This window comes from Mirounga angustirostris, unplaced genomic scaffold (genome assembly GCF_029215605.1).
Source record: "Mirounga angustirostris isolate CCGP_5_RB_7025 unplaced genomic scaffold, mMirAng1.0.hap1 SCAF_13, whole genome shotgun sequence".
In the NCBI taxonomy this organism is placed as follows: Eukaryota; Metazoa; Chordata; class Mammalia; order Carnivora; family Phocidae; genus Mirounga; species Mirounga angustirostris.
Window position 1 is genome coordinate 65555307 of NW_026991721.1, and position 12443 is coordinate 65567749.

General features: G+C 50.2%; 1 protein-coding gene across 12 annotated transcripts in view; it reads left to right on the forward strand.

The window, feature by feature from the left end:
• Positions 1 to 12443, forward strand: part of BMAL1 (basic helix-loop-helix ARNT like 1) — a 98936-nt gene that overhangs the window by 40196 nt on the left and 46297 nt on the right. The window lies entirely within an intron of this gene.

A 12443-nucleotide genomic window follows, 5' to 3' on the forward strand; every position in this document is an offset into this window, starting at 1 on the left:
GTGGTCACTTATGCCCACAGCTTTCTCCTAGCAGTGCTGACACTCATGATCATGTTCTTGAATGTTTCCCCAGCAATTGGGAAAGATCTGTGAATTCTCAACCAGGGGACTTAGCTGATCACACGTGGCTGAGAACCACTGACCCAGAATGTATCTCCTTCTCAGACAGGATGGGTCTGGGGAGATGGTCGACTTACCACGTGCTAACTGCATGCAAAAATTTTGAATTCTGTCTTCTTCAGAGGCTTCCTCTCTGCCTCTCTGACCTGGTGTTTGGCTTTTGCTACCAGATTACCGTGTGTTGGCCAAAGCTCCTTAGCACTCACCTTACTGATGAGCCTGCAGGGAGATTTGATGCCCAGACCATTCATCCTTCCAGGATGCCCTCAACTTCGTTAGACCCATGCAGGGGGGCTGGTCTAGTGAAAGCAGGGATCTGGAGTCTGATAGACCTGGGATCAAACCCTTGACTCATCACTTTTAGTAGCAGTATGAAACTTTGGCTGTTGACCTCACCTCCCTGAGCCTCAGTGTCCCCTTCTACAAAATAGGGATAATAATTCTCTCATGGGACATTTTGAGGAATACATGAGTTAAGATTTAAAAGGTGCCTATGTTCAGCACAGAATGGATACGTATAAATGTCAGTCCTGGCTCTTTTTCCTGCGATAGAGAGAAGGTTCTCCTCTGGGATGCTCCAAACTGCAGGCTGCTGGCTGGGGATCCTGGGGCCAGAGGAGGGCCACCAAGATGACTCATACACGATGTGTACTCTCAGGAACTCACTATTAGGTAGGGGAACCCAATACGTGCCATCACAATGTGATGTGTATATTGGTAAGAATCAATTAACAGAGCAGAGATTAATTAACCTGGGGTGAGGGGGAAGAAGTCATCAAACAAGTAGGGTATTGAAGATTGAATAGGAGTTTGATGGAGACAATAAGGCGATAGATAATGAACAGCCAACTCTGTTCATTAGCCATCAAGTTACATTATTTTATATGTATATATGTTAACTTCATTGACTCTTACCAATACACTGATATATTCATTCATCCTCTCTCTTTTCCTTTTTCCTCTCCTCTGCCTCCTCACCTTCTCCCCTCCCAGCCTTAAGATACTCAGTCACTCAAAATTTCTCAAAGAATTCCTTTATGCTTTGGTAAATCCTCAGAGGATTGATGCTCCTTTACTCTGCAAAGTTTTTACAAGAGCGCTGGTATAGCTCCCTTCTTTCCATCCCCTTTTTTCCTACAGTATGAGTAAGCTCTTTTGCTTTCTCAGCAGTGAACCAACTACCAGCCATTTGATGCTCGCTGCGTCACTCCCGTATACCAGGGGCATGTGTCATCCCGTTTAGCAGCCAGAACAACTTTGTGAAACAGGGACTCTTTACAGATAAAGAAACGGAGGCTTAGAGAGGCTGATATGCTGATTCTTACACAAGTCGGGGAGCCACGGTTCCACTGCGGGCTTCTTTCCCCTGGCCTCCATTGCTTTGTTCAGTGCCTGGCACACAGTAGGTGGGCAGCGAACATTTGTCCCAAGGGAACGAGAGAACTGCTACCCACGCATCTGGTCTTGTAACCCTCCTGGGGCAGTGACAGCGCTCCTCACTTAGTGTCCCATTTATTAGTGCGGGTCCCAGAATCACACAGCAGTCATCATTGACACAAAAGACAGTTTCCCATTCCCCTTGCTCTTATTTCTAGGGTACATGTAAGCAGATAGGTTAGACTGTTAAAGTGTTTGGCTTTATCGCTGCCCTGTAAGAAATATCTGGCAGAGTGCAGGTGCAGTGCTCCCAGAGCCCGGCCCGGGGTTCGGGGGCTTGGATTCCAGCTTCCATTCCACTGGTGACTCCCCAGTAACAGCGGGCACATCACACCCCTCTCCAGAGTTCCATTTCCTCGGCACGCTCTGGGGCTTCGTGGGTTCCTAAGGCTCCTGGCTGCTCTCCGAGCTGGTGTGATAGGGGGAGGCTGAGGAATGTGCTGGAAGGAACATAGGCAGGAAGACGTGACTGAATCCTGGCTCCAGTACTCCCCAGCCCTGTGACCTTGGGCAGATCACCTAACCGCTCTGATACTCCGTGGTTTAGATCTGTAAAAGAGCGCAAGGAGGACCTGCTTCCAGGCTCACTCTCGTGAGAACAGGAGGCCATGTAAACGAGGGCGGTTTCCTTCCCTCTGTCTGACGCCTGAGTGCTTTGGGTTTGGACTCGCTGGGTGTTTCTGCAGTGAGACCCAAGACACATTTCACCGGTGCGGTGGTGTTCATGACACCTCGTAACACCCCGAGATACTCAGCCCTTAGATCTCTTGAAGCCCTTTTGTATCGTTAGGAAACTCCTGGAGGGCGGGCACCATTCTACCCCATTGAGCTGGGCTACTGCCCCAGGGGCAACACCTGGTTGGTCCCCGTGTCCCTCGCGGTGTGCGTCACTGCGCACGCGTGTACTTTCTTGCGTGTCTCGTTACAGAGAGGAGAACTGCGTTCGTTTAGCAGTTTGCCACGCGCAGGCCTTATGTCAGGAGGGGATTGCAGAGAGGAATAGTCTCACGGTCACTGCCCTCAAGGAGCTCACAAGGAGGAAAGGTGCAAATAGGGGTGATCCAAGGCCATCGGGGCACACGCCGGGGCACCGCAGGAGAAGGGAGGGCTGAGGGCAGTCCGGAGGGCCTTTAGACAAGAGGTGCCTTTTGAGCAAGTCTTAAGAGACGAGTAGGAGTCTAGCCTAGAGAAGTGCAAGACAGCATTCCAGGCAGGGGGAACCACAGAGCGGAGGCCAGAGCCTAGACAAGGTGATGCCTGGGGGCGGGTCTGGAGCTGGGGCCAAGCGGTGGAGGACCTGGTGGTCATCCGCACGGTGATGAGCTCAGACCTTTCTCCCGAGCCCCAACCCACATACCCGCTGCCCACTCCAGCATCCACACTTTGATGTTTCATGGGCATCCCAGACCCAACATAACTCAACACAGGTCTTGATATTTTTTCTTAAAAAGAAAAAAAAAAAGGCAAAGATATGACTCCTCCCCCATCTTCCCCATCTTACATGGCAGGCCCATTTCCCTGGTTACACAGGCCCAACGTGCAGGCGTCGTCTTGGATCCTGCTCCTTCCCTGGCACCTCACTGCTTGGGTTGTTGATAGCTGTTCCGTCAGAGTGTATCTTGAAAGCCACCACATCTCCCTACCCTCGTCCAGATGTCGCCCATCTCGCAGCTAGTCTCCCTGTTTCTGTTCTGGCCCCACTGCTATCAGTCTTCCACAGAATCAGGCAGAGTGACCTTTGAAAAAGTAAATCAGATTGTGTCATTTCCCTGCCAAAACTCTCCGATGGCTTCCTAGCATCCTTGGAATAGAAGCCGAACTCCTTGCCATGGCCTGCCAGCCCATCCTGCTTCTCTGGTCTCATCACTTCGCACTCTTTGCTCTGCTCACTCCATCCCAGCTGCTGTGTCTTTCTTGCTGTTCCTCTTTCTTGCCTCAGGGCCTTTGCATTTACTGTTCTTGGCCTGAATCAGTCTTCCCCAACATCCCTGCCTGGCTGACCTTCATTCCATTCTGGTCTCTGTTCAAATGAGGGTGGGGGGGACAGAGAGGAATGGACTTAACGGTCACTGTGTTCAAGGACTAAAAATGCACTGTCCTGCTCCACCCCTGGCCCCATCACTCGGCCCGCTTACCTTGCTTTATTTCTCTTCATTAGCACTCATCACTACCTGCCTTTATATGATAGATTTATTTGTCTTCCTTACTGTTTGTCTTACCCTACTAGAATGTAAATCCCTGAGGCTGGATGCTTGTCTTACCTGTCTCATTCACCACTCCATCTCCAGGACATAAAACAGAGCCTGGCACCCAGGAGGTGATCATCACACATTAGATTGGTGAGGGAAAAAAAAAAAATGAATGAATTAATGCAAGTGAAGACTCTGGCGTTTATTCTGTAGGCAGTGCAAATCTAGTAGACATCTTTCAGGAGGTGAGTGACGTGGTCAGCACTTTTATTTTAGAAAGCCAGCTGGTGGCAGTGTGGGGGCTGGACTGTAGGAGGAGGCAGCAGAACTAGTTAGAGGCAGTTAAAATGGTGCAGGAAATTGATGCTGAGTCCTGGGTAGGGCTGTGGGCATGGCGGAGAGGGGACCGATGACAGGGTGTGAAGGCCTTTGAGGATCTTTGGTTCCTGTTGGGGTAACTTGGTACAGCAATTCCTCTATCAGAAATACAGGAGGTAAGCTGGTCTGGGAAGAGGCTAGCAATCCTCTGTGGAGTTTTTTCTCCTCCAGCAAATGTCAGCTCTGGGAGGCACGGTCTCTGCGGTGCCGTTGGCTCTCTGAGGAGTGACTCTGCTGCTCTACAGAGTCCCCTGTTCAGACATTTGGTGAGAGTGTAGTCAAGATGGCGGTATCAGTGAGACCAATTCTTCTTCCTGCAGACGTGCCCTTTGCTCTTATACACTATAACCCCACTAAGTCTTTGGTTCCTTCTTGCAACGAGTACTTTTCCTCATATTTAACTCCCAAGGAGACTTGCTCTAACAAATTCTCTTCTCTTTGAGAACGCCTCTGCTCTGCCCATGTCCCAGACAGGGTTTACCAATCACGTGGGGGTTCGGCATCTCCCTTACCACAAACACACACGGGGACTCTTCTCCCTGGGGTGTTAGAGAGTCAGGTTGTCGGTGGGCATATATTCACAGCCCAGGAAGGGCCATGCTCTTCGGTACTGCAGCCTCTTGAAAACTTTCTTTTGGAGCTTGAATTATTCCTTCTTCCAGAAGTCCCCAGTCCTCTCCAACTTGCAATGAAAAGCCTTTCATCTCTGAGTAAATGCATTCCTAGCCATCCTGCTGAGGTGTCCCCTCTCTGGTCCTCACTGAGAATATGCCAGCCCAGGCTCGGAAGCCTTGGTGCAAAGTTCCTAATCCTGTTTGTCAAGCCCCGTGAAGTGAAATGCTGCACCATCCATCTGTACTGCCAGATGCCCACCTCCCGCCGTCCTTCTCTCTCCCAAAGGTCCAGATGCCATTACATTACATTACATCAATAGCTACGCCGTCGAGCTCCTGAGTGCCAGGTACTGTGTTAAGCACTTCGCATGCATTCTGTCTCACCCTTCCCACCCTGCGAGGGTGAGTAGTAGTAATCTTTTTACAGATGAGGAAACTGAGACTTGGCAGTGCAGTGGAGTTAAGAGCAGGAGCTTAGAGTCCCAACGGACCCAGGTTTGAATCCCCACTAACTGTGGACCTTGGGCATGCTACTGAATCTTTTTAACCTTCTTTTTGCACATCTAGAAGACAGAATCGAGAGGGGGGTCATGTGTCACTGTGAAAAGTAAACAACATGTGTTATCTCATAAGCATAGAAGCATTTGTCTGCTATACTCTAGACTTCGTGCTGCCAGTAAGTAATAGCTCATCGTAGATATTATTGTCTCATTGTCGTGGTCCTCGCCATTGTCGTCATCTTCACCGTCATCGTCATCATCCCTCAAGGCTCACGTCTCGAGGCTACATGACTAGTACGTGGGTGGGGTCAGGACTGAACCCAGGATTGAACCTGTCTGGCTGCCAAGCCCTTGTTCCGTCTCCTGTCCCAGGCTGTTGCTCCCAAGTTCATGCTGCCTAAGACTTTCTGTCCCTGAGGTTGCTCTCTTGGTCTTTTCTGGTTGTGCCTGGGCACTCGGCTCAAGCTGGAGCTCAGAAGTTCCTCAGTGCCTTCTGGCCAGTGACCTCATTTCAGTCATTGACCTGAGCAGTCCCATGGCCAGGCTGTTCGGGCAAGAGCTTGGACAATTTTCCCTGATTGTCCATGTCATCTTGTCTACTCTGCAAGCCAGGGGGGCTCCCCATGTCGTTGTTTATGTCACAGGATTGTCCAAGGAAAACAGGAGTGGCAGCAGAAAGGGCTGGTGGGTGTCCCTGCCTTTCGGGGTCACAGATCATTTTGTGAATCTAGTGACATTTATGGAGCCTCCCTCCAAAAAATGCACGTGACAGAGTCTCACAAGACCAACATTGTTCATGAGACATTTGCTCTGAAGCCCCCCCAGGAATTCTAGCTCAGAAATTCAGAATCAGAAGGTTAGCTTATGGGCTTGTCTGTCATCTTACCCCCACTCATTCACAATCAGGATGGGCTTCCAGTGTCTGTAGGGTGTTTGTATTCACGCGTTGCTAGGCCATCCTGGTAGCATTTGGAAAAACCTGTTTTATCGATACCATTTGCCATTTTCATTTCTTTCCCGTGTTTGAGAAGTGTATCTACATACTAGAATTGGCTGGCCGTTTTGATGAGACTGACCTGCTGACTTAATTCAAGCCATAGCCCGCATCTAGCAGACAGCCTGGGGAGGAGTTTTGGCTCCCAGTATCAGACTAATAGGAATTGTACTGTGATACACAGCTTATAAAGGTGCATACACTGAGCTTCAGCAGGGTTCAGTGTTCTAAATTCAGGTAAATGTAAATCTCTACTTTTCAATTTTAGGATTTTTGAAATTTCAACCTTAAAAAGTGTGCTTCCTTTTTTTTTTTTTAAAATTCCAGTTTTCAAGGTGTGGGTATGGGGGAAGGCACATGCCAAGCCCACTTTATAGTCTTCTAACTTGCTCACAGGCCTTTCTCTCCTTGGAAACGTTCCAGCAAATTATGGAGTAAGCCTGCTGATCCTCACAGCAATAGGAGTCACGGGTGTCCCTGCCAATGGCGTCTCCCCTCCCTGCCTGGCCTCCCGAGCGCCACAGAAGGGAAGGAAGGAACCTTCCATAATGGGGGCTCAGGAACCCTTCCTCCACTCTGGCTGTGCATCTGTGGTGCCGATGCCCTCTGCAGACAGCGGGGGGGCTGAGGTCTGGGGACACAGGAACCGAATCTGTCATATATTAGATCATTTGATGTAAAGCTTTTTCTGATACATAGTTTTTCCTCTAAAGTTTTTCCCCTTTGCTTTTTCTAAATTATAAAAGCAACAGATGCTCACTTCAAAGCCAGGATTAGAACTTTTCACGCCTGGCTTGGAATTCCAGCTCCATGAACTCATTAGATGTGCAGCCCTGGGAAAAACACACACCCTCTCTGAGCCTTGATTTTCTCATTGTTACAGAAGAGGTAATGATTTCACCTCATCACACTGCCGTGAGCACCGAGGGAGATTGGTCCATAGGATGCTCTTCTGGAGGTTTGGCGTGGATTCGTTTCGCTTCCTCAGTGAATATTTGTTGAGCACCTGTGAACCAGTCACCATTCTAGTTGCTCTGGAAATATTCGAGAACAAGACAGAGGGGGTCTCTGCTCTCATGATGCTCACTTTCTAATCCGAGGAGATGCAAAGAAATGAGACCATTTCAGAAATTAAGAAACGAGAACCCACAGGTGGTGGGTGAGTCACAGGAAGGGCCACTTTATTTTTATTTATTTTTATTTTTTAAAGATTGATTTATTTTGGAGTGTGGGGAGAGACAGAGAGAGAGAATCTTCGGCAGATTCCCCGCTGAGCGCAGGACCCCCCCCCCGCCACCCCCACACCGTGAGGGCTCAATCTCACAACCCTGAGATCGTGACCTGAGCCGAAGTCAAGTCGGACGCTTAACTGACTGAGCCACCCAGGTGCCCCAGGAAGGGCCACTTGAGACTGGACAGCCAGAGGAGACCTCTCTGACAAGGTTCCATGCTTTGTGACCGCCAAGTCCCAGGCTTTCCAGCTTTGAACAGCTCTCCCCCTTAAAGTATAGGTCCCAGTTTTGAATTTGGAAAATCTGACCACAGAGTACATATCCGTTCTCTTTGGGGGCGGCCTTTGTTTACCCATTGGCTCCGCATGCATTCAGAGCGTGAGCTTCTGGGGCTGGAGCTGTGGCGCAGGGCCTTTTGCTCCAAGAGGAGCACTCACCCAGTGGAGCTGACACTGAAGGGAGGAGGGAGGGTGATGAGTTTCTAGCCGGAGCCCATTTTGCTCCAGTGCTGCTTTGAGCATTCCGGTTTCTAAGGAACTGGAAGTAATTTCTCTCTCAGTGAGACTGTGGCACTCTGCAATCTCCAGATTCTCTGCCTGCAGTGTTCTAAGGGCTCGTTGGGGCCACGGGGGCCGCCCCAGCTCGTGCATTGGCATTTGAACCACAGAGCGTCAGCCTGACACCCAGTATCATCCCTCCCAGGGTAGAAAATGGGTTTTTAAGTGACCGGCTCAGTCTGCTGCACTGAACAAGAGGGACCCAAACTGATTAGTGAGGAAAGGTGCCGAGCAGAAGGGCGGGCTGCCTGTGACTCACCTGTCATGTTCCCAGCTGACCTACTTTAATTTGACCTTGATTTGCTCGGTGCAGTTGGTGCAGTTGGAGACACTGTCGTGAAGGCCCTTCTGCCGCCTGACTTAAGCCCAGCATGTGACGGCCCAGGATCACCTACGTACACATGACCCAGGCAGATGGACGGATGGACAGGTGGTTAGCTTTTCATTTACCTCTGAACTGTAATTCGATCACAAGGAAAGGGCTTAATTTCAAGAAAATGGAACAATTATTTCAGACTAGATACGGTGCCAGAGCAGCAGGCCTTCCTCCTTGCTGCCGGGCGGCTTAATCAGGAGGTGGCCTAGATGGCGGCCTTTCAAGTGGGTCCTTGCAGTAGCTTGGCAACTGGTACAGGGTCATAATTGGAAGAATTTGGCTCTGAGTGTCTGTGGGTGTTTACAGTGCACTATAGGGCAGGGCTTCTTTTATTTATAGAATATTGTGAGCAACAAGCAGCAGAAGGCTGAAAAGCCACTAAATCTCGATTTATTTTTAACAAATTCCATTTTTCCCCTCATCCCAGAAGGAGAACTGAGTTATTAAAAAACAGTAAAAAATACATCATCACAGAGCATGCCATATCTAATTATGGGGTTGCCAGCGTCGGCCTGCAGCCACATTTTAAGGGCTTTGTAAATCAGCCATCCATTCAATCTGTGAACTTATATGACTCCTATTCTTCATTTAGATGTAGAGCGAAATTATTGGCAAGTGAGTGCTGATCAGAAAAAGTTCTACACTGTCTAAATTAAGAGATGGAATGTATAAATATAGAAGAGTGTACTTATGTTCTCAAAGGAAGATAAAATCACTCCTCCTTGTCCATTATGCTTAGCCATACAAGCACACATCCCATAGCACTGGATACCCGAGAGAGGTCCTCGATACCCGCAATGGCGGATCTGCACCGCTCAAAGGAGCTGTCCTGTGATATCTTGCTGAGTGATTATTACCCACACAAGCATGAAGGACACGAATCCTGTGCTTTGCGGCCTACGTTCTCATAGTGTCTGAGAGCTGGACAAGACTTCAGGCGCCCCTAGCTCAAGTACATCCTAGTCTAGGTGGGGAAGCTGAGGCCCAGAGAGGAGAGTGGCTTTCCCGGGGCCCCACAGTGCGTCAGGGCAGAGCGGGGCTGGGGCTGTGGTCCCTACGCTCTCCCCTAACAGAGCCCTCCTGTGCCAAGCTCGGAGCCAGTGAACTAAACAGATGAGATTTCTATCCTGCAGGGTTCCCAGTCTCAGACAGACATCAAGACAGTCCAATAGTCACCAACTGCTTAAGTAGACAGGGTTGTGTGAGTACAACAGCCGGCCAGACGAGTGGGGGAGATGGTAAGAGGGGGTCTTGGGAATCTATGTCTTTGGACACTAAGGCAGAGGTCAAATCAGCCGCTCTCTGGCCCATTTGGAAAAGCTTTATGGATGCTGTAAAGTTTCTAAAGGAAGAAAGTGCAGCGCGTTTGCTGAGTATTGGGGGAGGAAGAGTATGGCGGCGTGGCGGTGCCAGGGAAAGTGGATATGGTGGTCTGGGAGGAGCCCTGAGAGCGCATCATTGAGGAGATCTCATGGGAATACCAAAGGGAGTGCAAGCCTGGAGCACGGGCCAGGGACAGATGGGTCTGAGTGCTGCAGAGTGCTCTGGCCCAGACTGGGATGGCATGCGGGTGGCTTGGGCACGGCCATTCCCAGTCCTCGGGCTCCCAGTCACTGCTCATGGTGGCTTCTTTCCGACACTCAGAATCCTTTGTACAGCTCTCCAGGCAGCCAGTATCCACGGGCTAGAGCTGGCCTGGGAGCTGCACCCTGTCTCTGCCTTGCGCTGGGCTAATGGCCCTGCACGGTGCCTGGCCAGAGTGCGGCGCTCTTGGGGGTTAGGTCTCTTTTTGCGGCTGGGAGGAGGCAGAGGGAGTGAGAGAAACCTTTATGAGGAAGGATGGACTGTGGAAGCTTCTGGAAAAGTCACCTCTTGGCAGTGCTGGAGGCCAGTGGTTTTAGAGGATGTGAGTAGGCCTGGAGGGGGGTGCCCGGGGCCTAAATTAAGGCTGTAGCAGTCAGCATGGAGAGGGGCAAGTGGGGAGGAGAGCTTACAGGGAGGTAGCAGCAGTGGGGGTTAGCTGCAGACAGACAGCCAACCAGAGGGTGAAGGACAGCCACGGGCTGGGACAGGAACCCACTAGGCAGAGGAGGTTCGTGGTGGGGAGAGAAGAATGAGGGCCTTCCCGGCAGATCCAGCGAATTGGGGGCCTGAGTTACTCAGGCTGGGGCCTGTGGAGTATTGAGAACCTTCTCTCTGAAAGGAGATGTTCTCTGTCTTCCTGCCCTATAAGTTCCTAACTGCTCCAGACAGTGGTTCTCAAAAATATTTGCAGGCGGGCACCTGGGTGGCTCAGTTGGTTAAGCAACTGCCTTCAGCTCAGGTCATGATCCTGGAGTCCCGGGATCGAGTTCTACATCGGACTCCCCACTCAGTGGAGAGTCTGCTTCTCCCTTTGACCCTCTCCCCTCTCATGCTCTCTCTCACTCTCTCTCTCTCAAATAAATAAATAAAATCTTAAAAAAAAAAAATTTGCAGGCGTTTCCAGGAGGTGCAAAGAATTGGAAGTCAGGGGTGCCTGGGTGGCTCAGTTGGTTAAGCGACTGCCTTCGGCTCAGGTCATGATCCTGGAGTCCCGGGATCGAGTCCCGCATCGGGCTCCCTGCTCAGCAGGGAGTCTGCTTCTCCCTCTGACCCTCCTCCCTCTCATGCTCTCTGTCTCTCATTCTCTCTCTCGCAAATAAATAAAATCTTAAAAAAAAAAAAAATTAAGAATTGGAAGTCAGTACATAGGATGTCTCTGGTGTCATCTCCATAAATTGTTTTTCCTTAATCTTTTGATACCTCCAGCTGCTGATCTGCTTTGAGTCCTCAGAGCTGGGCACCTATGAATGAGCAGTTAACAGTTGTACAGGAGATACCTGAGAAATAGCTGATGAGCTTTAGTCTCAGAATCTTGTATTTTTTTCTTGCATTTGTGTCGTAGTTTTTATACAGTCTGATAATTTTTCAATGACAAAATGTTTTCCACTTTTTAAAATTTTTCCGTTTTTGTAGTTTATAAAGGTGATAACATTCATGATGGAGGATACTTCCCGAATCAGTTTTCAGGGAGCAGATTAGCCCCTTCCTCTCTCTAGTTCCCTGTTCCTGGCCGTCTCCCCATGTCCCAGCATCTCCTCCTGTGTGCAGCTCCGCCCAGGAGACCAAGGACACCCAGGCCAAGGGATTGTGTCAGTAAAAGTTTCGGTGGTAAAGAACATTGGAACCTTGCCAGAGAGATGGCTGGGAAGCTGCCCGTGGAGCTGGCCCATCTGATGACTTTGTACTGTGTGCCCCAGATAACAGTGGCTTTAGTAATTGATGCTGTCTTTAAATTCTCCAAAGTAAGAAAATGTTGATAGTTCGTTGCCACAGCTCTGTCATCTCACGCTTGCCGGGAATCACTTTGCTAGGCACGCGGCAGGTGTTCAGGAAACACTGTTGAGTTTCATGGAGCCATTGCTGGTCATGGCCACCAAGCCTCGCCACTCCATGGTGTTCTGAGACAATGAAGTGAAAGTCCTGAAGGTTGTGTGCACGAAGACAGTCCGAAGTCCCTCCTCCCTCCTTCGGGCTGATGGGCCACACCCTGGCTATCAGCACGTACTTGCTCGTTATCGGAGTGATAGAATGGTCCTGTGGGAAGGGGCGTCAGGGGTCACTGCCCCTGGCCACTCTCCTGGGCAGGAAAACCGCATGTGTACTGTTCAGGACAGGAAGGCAGGCCCCTGACCCCCTCAGGAACCCGCGCACCAGGCATCCTGCTCCCCCTTTGTGGACATGTCTGCCTGTTCGAAAATCCTTCTTTATTCTAATCCAAAGCTGCCTCTTGGCTCTGTTTCCCCATTGACCTAGGTCAGCCCTTTGTAGCAATATGGAACAAAGGCCCGCGGGTGTGGCATGGTTCCACTTCTCAAGTTTGGAAGTAGCGCTCATGGACCCCTTCCCCTCACTCCCCTCCCCCCCTTTATCTCCCTTGCAGGGTTTATGTTCTGCAGGGCTCTCAGCTGTTCTTTCTGTGACGGGACAGTCAGTATTCATTTCAGCCATAGGCAACCCTGAGT